Raw genomic sequence first — 21,004 nt, forward strand, 5'->3', positions numbered from 1 at the left:
AGTGATTAACTACATTATGATATATCCATACAATGAATAACTTGTAGTTCTTAAAATATTTTGAAGGAAGTTTAATTACTCAGGAAAATGCTTACAAAATAGTATTAAAATTAAAAAGTGATGATACAAATCTGTACATACAGTATGCCTCTCTCTTTCTCTCTCTCTCTACATATATATATATCTCCCTATTTGTGTATGCCTGTGCATGTGTATATATGTGTATATGAGAGAAAGAGAGGCTAAAGGAAATAAAAAGTGTGAATAGTAATGTTGAATACCTAGGTTTCGGAATAATGGGTAAGTTTTACCTTCTTTGTCCTTTACAGTAATTTTGAAATTTTCTACAGTGATTGTATCATGTGGCAAAATAAAGGCTGAAAATAATTAAAATTGTGAATATAATTGTATCTCAACTGTGGAAGAATACATATAAGAAAGCACACACATCTATATATCTATATAGAGAGACTGAGAAGAGAGTTGATTAAAATTAAGCACAAACTTTAGTGATATGTCTTTATATTGCCTGGATGATCTTGGGCAAGTCACGTAATCTCAGTAAGTGTCAGTTTCAATCTCTGTAAACAATAATACTTGTGTATTTCTTGGTTAGAGTTTTTTTTGGTGGTAAATTGGAGAAATCAAAGCTGGTAACTTTATAAAAAACAATGTTGCTGCAAGGATATAGGAATCTCACAAATTCAGAGAAAGATCTAAAGAACTCCGCATGGGAAAGGGCAGGTCCCAGAGCAGCTCACCAGATCTAGGGAGCAACAACTATGGGAAGTCTTTTCAGGAGAGTACCACCCAGATGAATATGATAAAATGGTTGCAAGTCTTTCTGAGTCATTTTGTTCAAGATTCATGTTCTAGGAAGGGCATCTGATTGGTCAGTCATGGGCTATGTGTCCAACCCTTTGTCAGAAGAGGATAAAACACCAGGACTGGGTGCCCCACCAGGACTGCAGACCCAAGTCGAAATTATGGGGCAGTTGCCACATGCAGATGGAGTAGGGGAGATGGATGCCTGCAGACAAAAACAAAAACAGCAGTTCTGGCCACATAATCTCACATGGTTGCGGTGAAGACCAAATGCATATAAAATGCCTAACAGAAATCCTAGCTCATAATAGTTGCTCAATCTATTTTAGCTATTATTTACACTGTATGTATGTCTTAAGGTGTGTGTCTGTATGTGTCTGCACTCATTTAAAAAAAACAAAGATGATATATTAAAATATTGGTAGAGGTTATTCACAGTGGTTATTATTAATTTTTTATCTTCCTATTTTACCAAAATGAACTAGTAGTACCTTTTTAAAATAAAACAAAAAAATTTTAAGAGAAAGACAGGTCAAGATAAGATTTTAAGCTCTGAACTGGCCTGTAAGTAGATTTGTGACAAAAGGAGAGAACCCCTGATTTGGTACCTTAAAAAGAACTGTAGTAGGCTTTACTTGCAAAGAGGAAGTCTGTGCCTTGCACATACAAGTGACAGAGTGAAAAAATGGAGAAGTCTAAGGTCTTCCCTGCTGATATCTAGCTACCTGGCATGGCTGAAGGTGGACACTAGCTAGAAGAGAACCCTGGTCTGGACAGGCACAGATGTAGACATTTAGAAAGAGCTGCCATTCTAGCAGAGGGGCCATGTCAGCAGCAAACAGTCTGGCGGAGCTCACCAGCAACACATTCATTCCTGAAGCAAAGTTTTGGGCCCTCACACAGAGGATCTGCATCCGATCAGCATCAAGATCCACAGTCAGTTAAATGCAACAAGAGACACTTCTAGATTGTGACAGTTTTCAGAATCTGGGAGCTTTGGAATAAGAATGTCCAAGCAAAGGGGACTTACAAGCCCTAGGCAGAGCCCGAGGGAACAGAGACGATGACAAAAATTGACATTTTTAAAACGGCTTCTAGTTCTTAGGCCTGTGATCACAGCTGGTGCAAGTGCCTAGCTCTAGTAAATACTGTACTGGGTTTAGGGAAGCAAGACTAATCCCAAACACTAACGGTGGGTGAGCTTTAGCTTTCTGATGAAGAGACAGTCTTGGACATAATTGACTTGGGCACACAGAGGGTCTGAACTTTCGGGTGATGGGGTTAGGATAGACTTCATCCCCAGGTATTTTCAGCCCTGGTGACTACTGAGGTAGAGACTGGACAAAGGGGATCAAGGATGTGGACTACCCCCACTGTGTATAAAAGGGAATACTTCACACTGACCAGGAACTGATTCTTGTTATGAAATTAATACTCATTTGGAGACTGTACATGACACTGTGAATTTTGCTCCTGGGGCTTTCATAGACTTAAGTTTAATAAGTTTTATATCACTTAATGAAACTGCCTTTTAATACATTTTAGTTCTGTGCTTACAAGCGATGTTATCACTAACCTGTTGAGCTGTCCATGGAGAAGTTCAAACTAAGTTCAAGTTCGAAACAAGGGTGACGGCATCTCTGTCACTGATGTTTGTACATCTTCAATGCAAGGGACTTTAAATTTACACTGTAAGAAAAAAAAAAACTGCTGGAAGTAGACTCTGAGATGGAGATTAGCATGCAGGCAGTTTGTTAAGAAATGCTCTTGGGAATAACAGCCGTAGAAGGGAAGGAAAGGAAGCAGAAGTATGCAGAGGGAAAAAGCCGGCTGTGGTTCAGTCCTAATGAAAGTCCCTACCAACCCCCGGGGAACATTGAAGCTGGACTGGCCCTTCCAAGCTGCCCAAATTTGGATGAAGGGTCTTGGTCTTTATGCCTCCATGTTGATGAGTTCTTGGATGCGGGCTGTCCTGGAAAGGACATGACAGCCAAGGGAGTTCACAAAGACTGATGGCTGATGGCTGTCTGCCAACAGCACTCCCACATGTTGGGATCTGGGCATCATATCACAGTATCCTCTAAGCAGCAGTAATGCCCACATCATTTTGGGTGGAGATGGGGGTGGCATCACTCAGAATGGTAAAGTGTGGTTTCAGAAAAAGCATGGATAGATAATGCTGCAACTGGGTCAATAGAATCATAACCACAAACTTAAAATGGTCAGAGTAAGAACGTTAGCATCCTTGGTTCTTGCATTGAGAAGGTGCCACAATGGAAAAGGAGTCGTAGTTCCACACTGTTATAATTTCACATAGGAGCTTGGTCTCAAATAACTAGACAAATGCTGCCTCGGAGGAATTATGACTGGGGTGCCTTGGGGAACAAAAGCTACAAAAGATTAACCACAATGCACGTGATGTTATCTTTTAAACTGATGGGAAGGAATGTTTAGTTTGTCATTTATTGAGTGAAAATAAATATAACCATTTCATTTATTAAGCATATTTAAACTCACCCCAATGTGCTAAGTCAAATAAAACTGGACGTAATTATTTTATATTATCCTAAGGAACTGAGATGAGAAAGAAACTTTAATAGCAAGATATGTTTGCAAAAACAAAATTTTCCAAAACCTAAAAACAGCAGGTAACCAAAGTAAACATTTAGTAAAATGTACTGATAATGTAACTAGCCTAAAGTATCACTTAAACATATAAATCCCCCCTGTACTTTCTGTCTCAGTTTCTTTAAGGGAATCACAAGACATGTCATTTTACACTCTGTTAGAAGAGATGATCCTTATTCCTCATTCTGCTGGTGACCTGTTTCTTCCATACAAAAATCCTTCTAATCCATGTAAGCAGATTTTTAAAATAAAATCTAAACACGGACACATAGTGGCTAATCACTTAATCCACAGATGTTTGTCTCTAAAAAGCAAGCAAAATGTAACTTTACAGTTTAACTACCCACGGTACCTCCGGTTGTTTTCAACGATATTGATAATTAATAATTTTAAAATGAGAAGTCCTTTAATTTACATTATAAAAATGGAAAGTGAATATAATCACATTCACAAGACAAGGTTCATAGAAATAATCATAAGAGTGTGATTTCCAAGAATGACATGGATCACTGTGTTAGGAATACTGTTTATATTTTATTATAACTTGAGAAAACTATCTTTGAAACCATCATGGCTAAACATAGCATTCTGAAACTTCCACGCGTTTATCAATTGAAAATACATTAAAGTGATTTTTGCCTGAGGAAATGTAATATGTTGCTCATTCTCCACGTGTTAGATAATATAACTTAAAATATAATGCATCTTAAAATACCAAAATGCTAAAAGAAATTTATCGGATCATTTAAGGACAGAAGGCGGCGGGGTGGGGGGTGCTATCTAACTATGAGCAATAACAAGTTGGGCTGTAAAAACAAAAGAAATGCCAGGAAAGACGTGTGGCAGATCCTGAGGCTATAAAGAACTACAACAACAATACTACTAACAGCTACAGTGTATAGCGTGGGTGCCTTGCACTATTCTAAGTGCTTCATCTTGGCTAATTTGCATGTCCTCAACAATCTGACAAGATAGTTAACACTTAAAATTTTTATTTTACAGATGAAGAAACTGATCATATAACAAATAAATCACATACTTTAGAACATTTCTTCCCAGGTGTGAAGAGGAGAATTCTCCTAGGGGAGATCAGAACTAATTTTTTTAAGCCTCATTGACATATAATTGATATACAAAAATTTGTGCACATCGAATACATACATACTGATGAGTTTGGACACTGGTGTATACTCATGACACCATCAAAGAAACCAAGATTCTAAACATAGCTACCACCTCCAAAAATTTCCTTGTGTTCTTGTGTGTGTGTGTGTGTCCGTGTGTTTTGTGATAAGAACTGATTTTTTAAAAGATAACCATTGCAAAATAAAATATAGCGTGTACAGTTCTTCAGTCATTATTGTTTCTATATTTTCCTTTGCTGCTGAAATATTTCCTCAGGCAGTCAAGATTCTTTTTGTTCAACGCTGTGAGGCAAGTGAAGCCATCATGTCTCCGTGAGTGAAATGAATTGTTGCCTGTTAGAGAATCTGCTGACTGGAGGCGAGTGACTACAAGAGATGACTGAGAGACCTTGAATGGATTGAGCTTTGTACATTTTTTGTTTGAAAACAAGTTCGACCTACTATATCGAATACAGTTTTTCCTATAAATGTCACATGATTTTTCCGAAGGATAATTAAGCAGTTATTTGGATTAAATAACTGGTCTACTCTTTTTTTTTCTGAGTCATTTATTTCTTATAAATAAGGACATCATCTGTATGACCACAATACTAGCAAAAAATAAGGAAATTAACATTGATACATCTAATTCTCAGACCTCAGTCAAGTTTTGCCTCAATAATGTCCTTGAACTAATTAGGATCTGGACTAAAATCACACGTTGAGTAGTTGTCATGTCTCTGGTCTCCTAACTGGCCTACTCTTGAGAGTGTTTTTAAATGTTCAAATTTTTTTTTAGCTTACAGTTGTCAGATTCATTCTCTCTCTCTCCTGTCTCCATAAATATATATATATTTCAATAGTAACCAAAATAATTAATCTTTACCCTTAAATAATTCAGCATAAATCTTCTAAGAATAAGGACATTCTCTTACATAACCACATATAATTATCACACTTGGGAAATTTAACACTGGTACAATATTATTATTTAATAAGCAATTCTTCTTTAAATGCACCTAATTGTCCCCAATTATTTTCCCCCTTCTGGCATCCAAAAATCCAGGAATCAACGATCATGCATTGTGTTTACTGCCATGTTGCTTTAGTCTCCTCTCATCTAGGTCAGTCCCCCGCCCTGTGTGTATGTGTGTGATATTTCACGGGAGCAACATTTTTGAATAATCGAGTCCAGAAAGATTTATCAGATTGTTTTCTCATGGTCAGATTGGTTTAACCATTTTTAGCAGAGCTTATATTGTGAGCTCAGTGCATCACATTGGCAGGAACATGACACTGGACTGTCCATTTATGGGAGATGTTAAATTTTATCATTTGGTTAGGAGAGTGTCTGCCAGATTTCTCCGTTTTAAAGATACTTTCCATTATAATTACTAAATAATTTGAGACTATGTAAATATGTGGTTCCTTGAAAGTTTGTCACCAAATGCTTTTAGTATCCATTGTTAATTATTGCCTGAATTAATAATAATTAATTAATAATAATTACACATGTTGATCACAAAATGGTGGTTTTCTTCTTCCGTTATTCCTTTTACATCTGTTAGCTGACATTATTCTGTTTTTTTTAGGAAAAGGTTTTTCCTCTTCTCTCCACAGCCACCTTTAACTTTTTAAAGTATAAATATGGACTCATAAGTGTATTTTTATTCAATATGATACAATCAATTCTTGTCACCATTTTTTAAATCATCATGCTGTCCCCAGTTGAACCCGTGGGGACCCTGTCAAGTTGGGTTGTGTGTCCTTTCTGCACTTTTGCTATTTTTTCAGCACTTCCAGATACAAGACGTTGATGTTCCAGCTTCCCTTTGTACATTCCTGTCCCTATCCTGGAATCAGCCATTTCTCAAAGAAGCCCTGCTCCATTTTATGGGGAATTCTGGTTAGTAAGGCTGAATTTCTGTGACCAAAGCAGGTTACATTTCTTAATTATAATTTCATCCCTTGGACATTGGATTTTAGTCCTGTGTTAAAATAATAACACTCCAGTAAAAACCAAAATATTGAACCTAATAGCCATTTACACTTCAGGTGAAAATGTTTATTAGCCCATTTATTTTATGAGGGATAGGAAGCAGAGAGAATGAGCACACTGGATATGAAGGGAGGGTTGGCGACAGTGGAGAAGTGAGAGGGACCTATGGATGGAAAGAAAGTCAACATTAATTTCTTCTATTCCAGGCACCACCACATACACAATTCAGATTAATCCTTGCAACTATCCTTATTTTTGCAAATGAGGAAGCAACTTATTCAAAGTTGCACTGTGGATGGCAGAGAGCCCAGAACTAAAACTTCTTTTTTGACACAAAAAGCCTCATCTGTGCCTTCTACTACCCCATGCTGTTCCCCAAACTAAGCAAGGAGGTCTGTGGGCTGAGAAGACAAGCTTTGAGAAGAGCAAACTATGGTCATGCTGCGTTCCCTGTTTCACTTGAAGTTGTTCACTGTGACTCGTAGGCACAGCCACCCTCACAAATACTGTCCTTCAGTTGAGAATAAGGCTCAAATGTTTCTCTCTACTGCTCAGGAAGTCTGTGGGAAACAATTCTATTTCATTTGCTTTCAGTGTTGATTCAAAAAGAACAGATAGGCATCTCAAACTGAATGCTGTCTCAGTCGGATTATTCATTACAAGTACTGCCTGTTGCCAGAAGTTGGTGCTAGTGGTGGGAAAGCTTGTTGCAGGCTTGTCAGAGATAACTAAGGCAAGCTGCCTGAAAATCAACGCTGGGTACAAAGTCCAGAAGAACATGCTTTTCTCCCCTTCTTATTATTACCTTGGTCAAGTTCCTGAACTCTCTTGGGTCTCAGTTTTCTTATTGTTGATGGGGATTATAGTAGCTTGCCTGCCTGAAGAAAGGAGGCAGGCTATCTAGGACATCAACAACCACATATTAAGTATCTCCTATAGATAGGACATTTCCTTTGACACTGAAAATGTGGAGAAATATAAGGCAGAGAGTGTTCTTCCTTACTACACTTGCCATCTAACTGGGGATGCTGGGCTTGTGTAAGAAAAAGGCAAATAAATAACACAGAGACATATTTGCAGCACACCATGTAAGTGGCAAAGAGAAAGGATTAATCACCAGGAACATTATAAGCTTCCCAATTTAGGATAATATTGAAATACAAATTTCTCTTTTTTTCTACCAATGTTCTAGAAATGAAAATAAGAAACAAGGACAGAATGAACAAAGGAACAATGGAGTGAATGAAAAGGAAAGGTTAAAAAACATAGGAGAAGCAGTAAAGGTAAATAGATATGAAATAAACATAAGTAAATAAAAAGTCAATATTAATGTATTTTTACTTTGTAACTCCTTGTTTTTCCTACCTGACTTAAAGAAAACTGCAAAAATAATAATTTTAAGTCTATGGTTGATGGGTACACCTGTATAAAAATAATTTATGACAATAACAACACAAAGGGAAAGATGGAATTGTACAGGAGCAAACATTTTTTACTTAATTAATGCTAAGTTGATACTAATTCAAACCAGATTGCTATAAATTAAAATGTTAATTGTAATCTCCAGGGCAACCTCTAAGAAAATAACTTAAAAATGTATAGGAAAATAATGAGCAAGGAATCAAAATGGTATACTAGAAAATACATATTTAACACAAAAGAAGGAAGTAATCAAAGAATTAAGAAACAAGAAAAATATAAGACAACAGAGAATATATACAAAATAGACTATTCCTTAACTACATTAAATGTAAATGAAATTAAAACTCCAATCAAAAGGCAAAAAAATGGCAGAATGGATTAAAAACCATGATCCAACCATATGCAGGCTATAGGAGACTCTCTTTAGATTCAAAGATAAGCTAGTCTGAAAATTAAGGGATGTGAAAAAAAGATTCCATGCAAAAAGTAACCAAAAAACCGCTGGATTGGCTATAGTAATACCCGACAAAACAGAGTTTAAGAAAAAATGTTATAACAGACAAAGAAGGCCATTATATAAAAGGATCAATCCATCAAGAAGATACATAAAGTATAAACACACAGAGCCCCAAAATATGTGAAGCAAAAACTGACAAAGGGAAGAACAGATGGTTCAACAATAATAGTAGGACACTTATATACAGCATTTTCAATAATGGGTAGAACAACTAGACAGAAGGTCAACAGCAAAATAGAAGCCTTGAACAACATTACGAGCCAGCTAGATCTAAGAGACATATAAGGAACATTGAACCCAACAAAAGCAGAATACACATTCTTCTCATATGCGCATGGGACATTCTCTGCAAAAGACCATATATTAGCCCACAAACTAAATCTCAATACATTTTGAAAGACTGACACCATACAAACTATCTTCTCTGACCACAGTGGAATAAAATGAGAAATCACTGTAAAAGTCTTAGAAGAAAACATAGAAGAAACGCTCGTGACGTTAGGTTTGACAATGATTCTTGCATTGCATCAGACACCAAAAGCACAAGCAACAAAAGCAAAATTACACAAGCAATCAAACTAAAAAGCTCCTGCACAGCAAAGGAAACAATTTAACAACAGAGTTAAAAGACAAACGACAGAGTGGGAAAAATATTTTAAAACCATGTATCTGATAAGGGATTAGTGTCCAAAATATACGAGGAACTCCTAAAACTCAACAGCAGAAAAACAAATAATTTGACTGAAAAATGGGCAAAGAAAGTGAACTGACACACAAATGGCCAACAGGTATATGAAAACATGCTCAGCATCACCAATCATCAGAGAAATACAAATCAAAACCACAATGAGATACCACCTCGCACCTGACACCTGTTAGGATAGTATATCCTATATACAATGTATATATATATAGTACAATGTATATATACATTACATACATATACATTATATATGTACAACATATACACTCTATAACATAGAGTGTATATGTATGTATGCGTATACACATACATACACACACAATGTTGGTGTTGGTGAGGATGTGGAGAAATTAGAACTCATACAATTTTGGTACATGTAAAATTTAAAATAGTGCAGCCTTTATGGAAAATAGTATAAAGATTCCTCAAAAAAATTAAAATTAGAATTACCATATGATCCAGAAATCCCACTTGGTGTACATATTGAAAAGTATTGAAATCAGAATCACAATGACATATATATACTCCCATGTTCACTGCAGCATTATTCATAATAAATAACATATAGAAACAACCTAAATGTCTATCAACAGATGAGTGAATAAAATGTGGTATATACATACAATGGATTACTGTTCAGTCTTAAAAAAAAAAAGGAAATTCTGCTATATGTGACAGTATGGATAAACCTGGAGGATATTATGCTAAGTGAAATAAGCCAGTCACAGAATGATAAATACTCATTGATTTCACTTACAGGAGGTATCTTAAATGGTCAGTCTCTTAGAAACAGAGAATAGAATGGTGATTGTCAGGGGCTGGAGTGAGGGGGAAATGGGGTGTTGCTGTTCAATAGGTATAAAGTTCCAGTTATGCAACATGAATAAGTTCTAGAAACCTGCTGTACAACACTCTGTCTATAATTAACATATAACATTACAGTACTGTGCTCTTGAAGTTTGTTAACAGAGCAGATCTCATGTTTATTGTTCTATGACACATAAAAAAATCCTTTTTAAAGAAAGAAAGAAGGAAGGAAGGAGGGAAGGAAGGAAGAGAAAAGAGAGAGGGAGGGAGGGAAGAAAGGAAGAAAACAGGAGAAATGGCAAATTCACAGATATGTGGAAATCAACCAACACACTCTTAAACAACCAATGGGTCAAAGAAAAAAATCACAAGAAATTAGAAGGTACTGTGAGATGAATTAAAAAGAAAATTACACACCAAAACTTAATGGGATGCAGTTAAAGCAGTGGTTGGAGGGGAATTTACAGTTCTACATACCTATATTAAAAAAAAATCTTAATAACCTAATTTTACTAAGAAAGTAGCAAAGGAAAGAGAAAACTAAATCCAAAGCAAGCAGAAGAGAAATAGTGCAGGTCTGAGTAGAGATCAGTGAAACAGAAAAAAGAAAAATGACAGAATAAATGAAATAAAAGTTGGTTCTTCGAAAAAAATCAACAAAATGGCCAAGCCTTTAGGTCTACTATGCAAGAAAGAAATATTCAAATTACTAAAATTAAAAAAAATGAAATGGAAATTTACTATTGACTTTACAGAAATAAATATGGTTATAAGAGAATACTGTAAACGTTTGTAATACCAACAAATTAGATAATCTAGATGAAATGAACAAGTTACTCAAAACACACAAGCTGCACACTCACAAACTACCAAAACTGAATCAAGAAGAAATAGAAAATCTGAATAGACCTAAAAACAAGTAAGGAGAATGAATCAATAAACAAAGCATCCAAAAAAGAAAAATGCAGGACTGGATGGCTTCACTGGCAGAGTCTACCAAATCTTTTAATAATATCAATCCTTCTCAAATTCGTCCAAAAAATAGAAGAGGAAGGAACACCTCCTAACTCATTCAATGAGGCCAGCATTACTCTAATATCAAAACCAAACAGAGACATCACAAGAAAAGAAAACTATAGGTCAACACCCCTATGAATATAGATGCAAAACTTCTCAACAAAATATTAGCAAACTAAATCCAGCATCATATTAAAAGGATTATACCCCATGACCAAGTGGGATTCTTATCCCAGGAGTGCAAGAGTGGCTCAACATATGGAAAGGAATCAATCTATTACACCATATTAACAGAAGGAAAGTAAACATCCACACAGTCATCTCAATTGATGCAGAAAAGAAATTGACAAAAATTCAAATTCAACAATCTTTCATGATAAAATTACTCAGAAAACTAGGAATAGAAGGCAACTGCTCAACATGATAAGGCCATGAAAGAAAATCCCTCTCAATGTGAAAGAATGAAAGATCCCCACCCCGACTTCCCTACCCCTGCCAAGATCAGAAATAAGACAAGAATGTCTGCTCTTGTCACTTCTATTCGACATTGTACTGGAACGGAGGGCAACAAGCCCAGAAAAAAGAAGCAAAAGGCATCTGAATTGAAAAGGAACAGGCAAACTTACCTCCCTTCACAGATGATATAAAATACATATATATCACTGACCTAATAAAGGAATTCAGCAAAGTTGCAGGAAATAAGATCAACGTATAAAAATCTTATAATAGTATTTTTATACACCAGTGATGAGCAATCTGAAAAAAAAAAAAGACTAAAACAGTTCAATTTAAAATAGCATCAAAATGAATAAAATACTTAGTAATAAATTTAACCAAGGAGGTGTAAGACTTGTATGCTGAATGTGAAAAACATTTTTGAAAGAATTACAGAAGACTTTAATAAATGGAAAGATATTCCATATTCATAATTTGGAAGACTTAATATTGATAAGAGGCAATATTCTTCAAATTGATCTATAGATTCAATTCAATCTCTATCAAATTCTGTCTTTTTGAAGACTAGACAATCTGATTATAAAATTCATCTGTAATTGCAAGGGATACCAATATCCAAAATACTGAAAAAGAAGAACAAAATTCTTCATACTTCCCTATTTAAAAACTTACTACAAAGCTACCATAACCAAAATACTGTGGTGCTAGCATAAGGATAGATGTGTAGATCAATGGAATATAATTCACAGTCCAGAAATAAACCCAGCCATGTGTGGTTATTTGATTTTTGATAAGGTACCAAGACCATTCAATGAGGGAAAGAATAATCTCTTCAACAAATGGTGCTGGGACAACTGAAAATCCACAAAAGAATGAATTCGGATCTCTACCTCACACCATATAAAAAATCAATTCAAAATGAATCAAAAACCTAAATGGAACAGCTAAAACTGTACAACTCTTGGAAGGAAACATAGGTATAAATCTTCATGACCTTGGATTAGGCAATGGTTTCTTAAATATAATACCAAAAACACAAGCAACATAAGAAGAAATAGATAACTCAGACATTAGAGAAATTTAAAGAAAATAGTTTTGTTCATCAAAGGACATTATCTGTTAAATAAAGACAATTACAGAATGGGAGAAAATATTTGCATATCATCTATCTGTTAAGAGACTTGTATCCATAATGTATAAATAACTTACAATTCAACAACAAAAAGATCAAACAATCCAATTTAAAAATGGGCAAAGTATCTGAAAAGGCTTTCTCCAAAGAAGATATTTTAATGGAAGATATTTCATATAAAGATGCTCAAAATCATCAGTCACTAGGGAAATAGAAATGAAAACCATGAGATACCACTTTCACCTCCACTGGGATGGCTACAGGCAAAAACAAAACAAAACAAAACAGAAAATAACAAGTGTTGGTGATGTATGGAGAAATTAAAACCCTTATACGTTGCTGGTAATAATGTAAAATGGTGCATCCACAGTGGAAATACAGGTTGGTAGTTCCTCAGAAAGTTAAATATTGAATTAGCATATGACCTAGCAATCCTACTCCTAGGTATATACCCGGAAGAATTTAAGACAAGTGTTTAAAGAAAAACTTGTATGCAAATGTTCATAGCAATAGTATTCACAATAGCCAAAAGGTAGAATCAACCCAGTGTCCACCAGCAGATGAATCGACAAACAAAACATGGTATTTTGCATACGATGGGATTCAGCCAGATAAAGGAATGAAGTACTGATTCATGCTAATACTTGGGTGAACGTTGGAAACTTTATGCTAAGTGAAAGAAGCCATATATATTATATGACTGTATTTATATGAAATGTCCAGAACAGACAAATCCACAGGGACAGGAAGCAGATTTGTCATTGCTAGGTGCTAGAGGGGGAGGGGAATGGCCAATGACTGGTCAATGGGCACAGCATTTCTTTGGAGGAGGATGAAGGTAATCTGAGATTAGATAATGGTTATGCTTGTAAAACATTGTGTAAACACTATTGAATTGTACAATTTAAAATGATGGAAAGGGTGACTCAGAGACATAGGGAACAAATTTATGGTTACTAAAGGGGAAAGGGAGTGGGGAGGGAAGAATTAGGAGTTTGGGATTTAGAAGATACAAACTACTATATATATAAAATAGATAAACAGCAAGGTCCTAATGTATAGCACAGGGAACTATATTCAATATTTTGTAATAAACTATAATAAAAAAATTGGAAAAAGTGTGTGTGTGTGTGTGTGTGTGTATAGTACATGTGCACCAGAAACTAACAACATTGTAAATCAACTATACTTCAATAAAAAAAACAGAAAAATAAAATGATGGAAATGCTGCATTTTATGTTATGTGAATTTTACCTCAATTTAAAAAATACAAGAGGAGAGAGAAAGAACTTAATTATTCTTACTTTATGCCCAACCTTATCCTAAGCACTTTCCATCTGTTTTATCATCAATCCAAGTGAACCATAAACCCACTGGTCCATAAGTAGGTCATTTCTTAACTGCAGAGAATTTCCAAAGCACAGTTACAACTTTAGAATTTGCTCTGATTCTACATCTTCTGTGAAACATTCCTTTAACTCTCCTGAGACAAAAGAAAGAAAGAAAGAAAGAAAGAAAGAAAGAAAGAAAGAAAGAAAGAAAGAAAGAAAGAAAGAAAGAAAGAAAGAAAGAAAGACAGACACAGACAGACACTGGCTATATTTTATGTAATGCTTCTCTTCCTTTCTCCAGCTTCTAATATTTGCATGTGTTATACTTTGGCTTTACTTTTACATTTGCTTTCTTTCACAGCGTGTCATGTTTGTTGCCTAGCTTATGAGCTCCTCAAGATCAGGCCCAGTGCTTTGTGTTTACAGTCCTGCACTTAGTCCATAGTACATGCTCAATGAAGATTCTCCCTGGCCAGCTGGAATCACATATTTGGCTCCTGTAAATATACTACATTAAAGGCTCCTAAAATAGCCCTGTCTGTTTGACTTGCCTGTGCAACACTCAGCATCCATTTCCCAGAACGAAACTAGGTCACATCTGGGACGCATGAACAGTTTTTAAGAAAAGTTCCATCTGAAACTCAAAACTCTGAAGTGTATATTAAATATAATCAAGCTGATCATGCCGAAAAACTGTACAGGATTAAAACTTCACTTCATCATTACATTTTTGGTCTTTGCTCTTTTACTTCATTTAATCAGTTTTATAGCAACAGAATGACTTGCACATGTTGAAAATCAAAACAGGATGAAAACAGCGAAAAGAAAAGCTAGACGGTTCACTTTATGCGTCTTTTTTCTTTGTGAGTTCTCGCCTACGTTGTGGTTATTTTGTGCAAGATCTGTCTGGTTACTGGGGACAACTTGTGCACAAAGGATCTAAGACATCTCTGCCCTCCTGTAAAAGCGTGCGTCAACAGGGAGGAAAAAATAGATCTCTATCAGTAAAGAGGATGAGATGCCCTCCTGACTGCAGTAATGTGTCAGATACTTCAGTAAAAGAAGCACTTGGAATTATCTGCCTTTAGTGGTTTCTAAGGACGACAGCAGAATTTGCTGGGTCCCCATGAACCTTTTCTTGTGTCTGGGCTAGAGTACACTTCATGGATACTTGTTACTTTGTCTATTGCTTATTATTCTTAAAGTTGGTTTTTTTTTTTTTGAGAAAAGGAGGCAAAATACATCCTTTCTGATAGCACATCCTTTGAAAACTGTAAATCATTCCAAAATAGCAAGGCAGGTGAGCACGCTAGTTATTCCATTAATTATATTATGCCCATTCACCTCCACCCTACCCCCAGGTACCTAAAATGGCACAAAGAAAAATCACATACTTGCTTTTGGCTGCACCATTTCTCTTTGGATTTGTTGAAACCTGGCACAATACTTTACGTCTGCCAGCACTTTGTCGTTGTTCAGGCTACAAGGGCTGATTAATCCTGATTCTCCCTCTTTCCTCTGTTGACATTCCACTTTGGAGAAAGGAGGTCAACTGGTGGAAAGGATCGGATTCTTGTGTCTCAAATTCTGGCGAATTCTGCTCTCCTTTATCCTGTCTCTTACCCCTTACTTCAGATCTATCAGCACTTACTGGATATCTGCTATAAATAGTGACCAGTTCTGTGCTTGGCCTGCAGTAGGGGCTCAAAAATCGACTCTATTCCTGCCTCCCTTCCATTTGTTATAAAGATTCATGGTCTCTGTCAGGGCCCTGGCCAGAAACAGTATATATGCTCACACTGGATTCTGGTAAGAATTGAATGAAGAGACTACTTACAGGAGTATGAATGGAGTTGGGGAAACCAAGAAATGAGCCTGAGGTGCCCAGGGATAGCAAAACACGAAGCTGTGACTCTCCTTAGGCCTAAAAGAACAAGAGGAAGCACCAGTCTTGGAGCTGGGCGAGAGCCGGTGCTCTGGAAGGCAGCTGCCCAACAGGAGCTGTAGTCATTAAAGGACCAGCTACCATTCGACTCTCGGCACTGAAGCGGTGGGGAGAGGTTTTGGCTCTCCTTGTTGGCTGAGCAGAACCGGGAGCCAGAGGGCAAAGGGAGCCTGGTGGTGCAATCTGCAGGGCAGAGAAGTGAGTGGAATGGAGCCAGGTAACCAAAGGGAAAATAAGGAGCATGCTCACATCATAATTTAACTTCAGAACAATTCATGAAGTAGCATCTCTATCCAAACTTCACAAACGAAGACACTGGGGTAGCCAGGTTTAAATAACTTGCTGTAAATAACTTGCTGAAGGTCGCATGGCTACTAAGTAGCAGAGCTAGGATTTAAATTCATGTCCTCTCTAGTTGCGCTTCTGTTCTTTTATACCCAAATGTCTGCCTTACACTTTATTTGTATGACCTGCCTTATGTTTTCAACAATATGAATCATGTAAATGATTATTACTTGCATTTATAATTTGGCGATTAGCAAGTTCAGAGTCAGATGTTAAGTCCCCATCGCTAAGAGTGCACGATTTTGTGGCTTGCATTTCTCAATGGATTTATTATACCTTGTTTTTTTACTTTTTTAAAACTGAAGTATAGTCAGTTTACAATGCTGTGTCAATTTCTAGTGTACAGCATAATGTTTCAGACATACATATACATGAATATGTTTGTTTTCATATTCTTTTTCATTATAGGTTACTACAAGATATTGAGTATCAGTATACTTCCCTGTGCTATACAGAAGAAACTTATCTGTTTTGTAAATAGTAGTTAGTATCTGCAAATCTCAAATTCCCAATTTATCCCTTCTCATCCCCTTTTCCACCTGGTAACCATAAGTTTTTTTTCTATGTTTGTGAATCTGCTTCTGTTTTGTAAATAAGATCATTTGTGTGGTGTTTTTTTAGGTTCCACACATAAGTGATATCACACGGTACTTTCCTTTCTCTTTCTGGCTTACTTCACTTCGACTGACAATCTCCAGATCCATCCATGTTGCTGCAAATGGCATTCTTTTATTCTTTTTTATGGCTGTATGGTATTCCATTGTATAAATATACCACAACTTCTTTATCCAGTCATCTGTCTTCTGTCCGTGTCTTGGGTATTGTATATAGTGCTGCTATGAACATTGAAAACAACCTAAATGTCCACCGACAGCGCTATTTACCCAAATGTTTATTATACTTTTCGATCTTACTTTCCTTTTGCTCTGATTTCTTTATCTTCATATTACAGATATTTTTTCCATGTCTTTTTTTTTCACGAGGTGAAGGATAAACAAATAAATAAATGAGGAACTGTGTAACGTCAGACCTGTGCTTAATCAGTCTTTCCCCTAATACAGAGCCATGACTATCACTTTTGTAAGAGCTGCTAACCCTCATCTCCACCCTCGCACACATACATCCAAGATCTTTACTTTAGAGTTGGCTTTACCATCATAGTCTTTTTCAACAAAGTACCCCCAGCAACCACTTCCCATCAATTAGTCTTGGCAGGGGAGTTGAGACCTATTTGCTATGCTTGGTGTAATATGACCAGTACATTAACTGATAATACTACAGGATCTTCAATATGGAAATGCCCTACGGAGAGAGTAGCTTTTATGTTTAATGGCATCCTGAGAGCCTTTTACTTAAGCTCATTGTATGAGATGAGCATCATTACAGTCTGACTGCTTTCCATACTTTAAGTACTTTAGTGAAAAGCAAGTTAAACAATATGGGAGTGCGTTCCCTCTCCAAATAATTAATTTTTCTTCTCCAGACTCAAATTCATGGCATTATCCCAAGCCTATCTCAATGGTCATTAAAAAAAAAAAAGCGCTGTGCTATTTGTTTTTATCATCCTAGATAAAGGCCTATTTGGCCTTATTAATAAAGCTGCCAGGTCACAATTGCATTATCTAACATCCTGAAGCAGCACTACAACACCATTCAGAAAAGAGTGCAATTCATTTAAGCAATTTGAGACTTGGATTTCATTCAAGACCATTTAGTGAAAGTCCCCAAAGGACTGTTACTAAGAAGCCTTGCCCATGAGTTTGTAATGGCACTGAAACAGTATAACAATCAAAATATTACAGATAAGAGCAGTTTCTTAGAGTTCTGTACATTTTTGTAGGTTATAATGTGTTTCTCCTATATCATCCCATAACCACCGAACAAAGCTTTAACAAGTTTCATTTCAATACATGTATCTCTCTGTAGATACATAAACATATAAACAAAACAAAAGTTTGATTCTGCGGAGGATCTACCCAAACTCACTGATTGGCATCATTAATACATTCTTTAATAAAATTACTCACCTTCTTCTCTTCTGCACGAATCTCAGGTACACTGGCCTGTGAGCTCCAGTCATGGGGAACGGCTATTCCTTTGCTCCAGCTGACAGTCTGAGTGCTTTCTCTTTCTCTCCCAAGTCCAGTTGATGAGACTTTGACATTAACACAGATGTGGCTATTTTTGCTCTGGATACATTCCCATTCCATGCTTTGATATTATTGAGAAGTAAAGCTAAGAAAATATTCAGGATTCCGACCCCTTCCAATGGAGAATCATCCTTGAAGCTGTTCTTTTCCACATTCTTTCCACCTCTCCGTTTGTTTCAAAGATGAACTATGAACGTGTTGATGATGTTTTCACATTTAAAAAATTGCTTTCCCATGTATCATCTCATTATATTTCCATAGCATCCTGTATAGTGGATATCATGGTTCACACTTCACCAATGCAGATATTAATGTTCTGAGTGGGGAGGGTACAACTCAGTGGTAGAGTGCATGCTTAGCATGCATGAGGTCCTGGGTTCAACCCTCAGTACCTCCATTAAAGAAATAGATAGATAGATAGATAGATAGATAGATAGATAGATAGATAAACAAACCTAATTACCTTCCCCTCCAAAAATTTTGAAAAGTAAATAAAACATCAGATATTAACGTTCTGGGTTTCAGAGCTAGGCCAGCTCTGGGAGGGTCAGCTAATCCAGTGGTGTCACAGTCACTGGTGTCCATCATTTATTACTGATTTTTAAAATACCTGTTTTTCATCTCTGTGTGTACAACAACTATACCAGGCATTGGGAGTGATACACAGATATACAGGATGCCTCAGAATGCGTCGTCCAAGCCCCAGGAGTAATTTACAGGCGCCATACTTCTTCCTACCTCCCAGTCTTCCCAAGTGTTATTTTCTCTGCCTAGAAGATTCCCCCTAACTTTTCTTAATTCTTCTTCATTTCTCTAGACGCCAGTGATGGGCTAGCAGGTCTGTGTTCACTGCTGTATCCCTGTCACTAGCGCTTTGTACGTGGTAAATGCTCCATCAGTTGTTGGCTGATTGTTTGAACTTGGCATATCATCTTGTTGTCTCTTACTGTCCCTGTGGTAATTTCAGTTCCTTGCTGCCCTGTTGGAATTACATCTCACATTTCTCCTGCTCTAGGAGTCCTGCTACCATTTCTGCTTCTGACTCTGAAATAAACTTCTGAAAAACAGGTGAGACAGAAGGTCTCAAAAGTCTTTTTCTGTGATAATTTGTCTTGAAACTTGGTCTGGGCCCACTGTCAGTGCAAAATAGGAAGACTCATTCAGAGACAACACTGGGAACTAAACACAAAGCCTGATAAAATTCACCAGTTTAATAAAAAAAATGAACCACATTCTGACTTTTTTACTAGAAATAGCAGAATCATAAATTATATCCTGTTTGCAAATCCAGATTTTCAGCTGCATTAACTGTTAACACTAAGCATCAAGGACAAAGTTAGAATAAAATTACTGCTTCCAAAATGAGTAAAAGATAAATTTAAAAGATTTAACAGGAGGAAATATGAAAACCAATATATGTATGTATATGCATGACTGGGACATTGTGCTGTATACCAGAGATTGACACATTGTAATTGACTGTACTTCAATTAAAAAAAGAAGACTTAACAGAAGGAAATATCATAACTCCATTATAACGTTCTGATGTTGTTACATAGGTATAAGAAATATTATGTACATATTTAACTCTATGAAACTTTGTCATCATCATCATCATCATACTCTTCTACTCAAACATCTCTACATTTCTGGCATGAGCACCAGGGCTGGCACATAGCATGTTCTCAGCAAATGTTTTTGAAATAAATGAATACATACACCATGACTGATAGTTGGCAAGAACTTTACGGCGTACTAAGTGAACAGTTTGCCAGCCATGATTCCACTGGAACCTCAAAACAGCCCTGTGACTTGAATAGAGGAATGACTACCAACTCTTATCTTAAAAATGAAAAAAGAGCAACTCAGAAGAATTCATTGGTTCATCTAAGTTCACACACCGGTAGTATGTGATAGAGCTGCCATTTCATCCAAGTCTTGTGACTCCAAGTCCTGATGGCTTGACTTTCAAACTTCATTTTATGTATAGTTTAAAGACTGACAAGTTCTTAACATATTACCCAGCACTCAATATATTTCAAAAATATCAAAAGAAAATTGTTCTAATTTTTTAAATTAGAGACTCATTAGTCTAAATAAACATAGATTCCATTAAAACAAATTTAGAGCCTGCAAACAATTGAATACATTGTCTTAGGACTACACGAGAGGAAATCATAGGGTGTGTGGAATAAAAGCGATCATGCTGTTAGTGAAATGTCAGCATCTCTTAGTCTGAAGGAGTGAGCAATTATCACAAGAGGGAAGGACAAATAAACTGTAATTAAGCCGTGGTTGTAATAGTGTTCTTCTGGGGATAATTATCTGCATTCCAGCCATACTACTCTACAGACAATACAGAGCCTGTTGTTTTCATTTTAATAGTTATATTTGATCCATGCATTTTTAAATCTATGATTTCAACAAACAAATGGTTTTCCTAAGATATTTTAAATGTAGTAAACCTGTAGTTTTTACATAAGGCGCCAGAAACATCTTTAAACAACCAACGCCTCATTATTTAACAAAAACAACAGACCATTGTTAATCCATTTGGCTCAACAATCAATAAACATTAATAACTCTGCAGTAATTAGAGCTGT

At 36.2% G+C, this 21,004-nt stretch overlaps 1 long non-coding RNA gene across 1 annotated transcript in view; it reads right to left on the bottom strand.

The window, feature by feature from the left end:
- Nucleotides 1–744: 744 nt before the first annotated feature.
- LOC116283105 (uncharacterized) overlaps nucleotides 745–21,004 on the bottom strand; it is a 34,377-nt gene continuing 14,117 nt past the window's right edge. The window contains exons 2-3 of the long non-coding RNA XR_012079056.1: nucleotides 2,402–2,514; nucleotides 745–1,030 (exon numbers count right to left, since the gene is read on the bottom strand). This is a non-coding gene — a long non-coding RNA (uncharacterized lncRNA). The remainder of the gene's footprint in view (nucleotides 1,031–2,401; nucleotides 2,515–21,004) is intronic.

Source organism: Vicugna pacos, chromosome 13, assembly GCF_048564905.1.
Source record: "Vicugna pacos chromosome 13, VicPac4, whole genome shotgun sequence".
In the NCBI taxonomy this organism is placed as follows: Eukaryota; Metazoa; Chordata; class Mammalia; order Artiodactyla; family Camelidae; genus Vicugna; species Vicugna pacos.